A 1,877-nucleotide genomic window follows, 5' to 3' on the forward strand; every position below is an offset into this window, starting at 1 on the left:
ACTGTCATGCATAATATCTGTTCTATTTTTAATATCACATGATTTTTCATTGAAAACTAGATTTTTAAACAAGTATCATTAAATATTTCCTGATATCAGATTTTGCTCATCCTCAGAGTTTGTTGTTGCTATTTATTGTTCTTAATTGCTGCTTGATTAGTGAATTTCCAAAATTAATTCTATGCAATCTTTATTCCTTGTCATATATGGGTATTAATTTACTTGTTCAGATAGCTTAGAGATTTACTAACAAAACCTTGAAACAATAAATAAATATCCTACAAATTGCTAGGAGACTCTCTGTGTGCACGTATGTATAGATGTGCATGTGTGTGTGTGTGTGTGTGTGTGTTGACTCAAATATTCCATGCTCAAGGAACTTACAACTTTTAATTTTGTAGAGAATATTTCAAAAATTTTGAACATTTTTGATTATTATTATTCTTCAAAATTGTATCATTGCCTTAGCTGCAATGCAAATGAGAAATCCCTCAAAACAATATTTGACAGATATGAATAAATTGTGGAAGTGCTTTTGATGAAAGATCAAGAAACAAATCCAGTGAGTTTGCTTTTATCCTCTTTCAAAGCCCAGCAGATGCTAAAGATGCATCCAGATATTTGAATTGAAAGTCCTCAAGCAGCATCCCATCAGGGTTGAACAAGCCACAAAACCAACATTTGAGAGTGGTAGACAGGGACCCCACCACATCCCCAAAGCAGAAACCCCTAAAGAGGTATTAGAGGTGGAAGACAAAGCAGTGGAGGAACCAGGCACCAGGAAACCCCTTCTTATGGGTTGGGGGGATATAGCTCTTCCACAAATTTTAACACGAGTTCTTTCAGGGGGCCACTTGCAGGGAAAAGAAGAGTGCCACCATGAAGTGGGGGCACCTGCTAAAAGATCAGTTTCCTTTGGGGCCTGGGTGTAGCAGCAATGGAATGGGAGGAAGATCCCATAGAATGCAGAAGAGATAGTTATGGAGGCTCCACCCCTCAGACCTCCTGCAGAGATATTTATTTGTCCTCAAGAGATGATGGATCATCTAATAAAGATAGCTCTTTAAACAGAGGTTACCCATGTTTTAGTGATACAAGAGAGTATGCGCCACCACCAATCTCATGCATATCACAATTATGGTCATTCAAATTCACCCGATGAGATTCTTGATGCAGAGGCTATAGTTATAACTATATGACTATATATATATATATATACACATATACATGCATACATATAGTGGTGATTCTGACCATTCAGATTATCCAAGTGGAAGCTGCTACAGAGATTCCACTGAGAGCCATGTTAACCCATGCAGTGCCTCACCTAAACAAAGGCCCTTTGATTTTTTCCCATGTAATCGTTCCTTATTCTGTTTGAATGACTGCTTCTTGATTTGTGAACATGTTCTTCAAGAACAAAATGAAGAGTTATAGAATTCCCATTTTTAAAGTTGTTATCCATAGGTTTTAATAATCTGAGTAGTTACATGTCTTTTCATAGTCAATAAAACACAAGTAAATATCTTCCTGGTATTTTCTGTTTTCAGATAAGAGCTATCTGATCACATATCCTCTTCTGAATCCAGCTGAAATGTTTTCCTTCTTTCTGTAGATGTAGCTGTACCCACTGTTGATAATTCAACAATGGTTATTATAAGATAATTCTTCAGCAAAATTTCATCTGCCTTTAATATTAATGATACTGTTCAATACGTTTTCCATTCTGTTGAGTCACTTTTCTTTGGAACAGCACAAAAATGAAACTCTTCCAGTCAGTTAGTCAAGTAGCAGCACAAATTTATTGCCACAGGCAAATGAGTGTGTTAAGTGTCTCATCAGCTAGTCAAAACATTTAAACTGGTATTCCATGGGTT

At 36.3% G+C, this 1,877-nt stretch overlaps 1 pseudogene; it reads left to right on the plus strand.

The window, feature by feature from the left end:
- The first annotated feature begins 367 nt into the window (after positions 1 to 367).
- Positions 368 to 1,199, plus strand: LOC142455413 (RNA binding motif protein, X-linked-like-1; annotated as a pseudogene).
- Positions 1,200 to 1,877: the final 678 nt, after the last annotated feature.

This window comes from Tenrec ecaudatus, chromosome 8, assembly GCF_050624435.1.
Source record: "Tenrec ecaudatus isolate mTenEca1 chromosome 8, mTenEca1.hap1, whole genome shotgun sequence".
Taxonomy (NCBI): domain Eukaryota; kingdom Metazoa; phylum Chordata; class Mammalia; order Afrosoricida; family Tenrecidae; genus Tenrec; species Tenrec ecaudatus.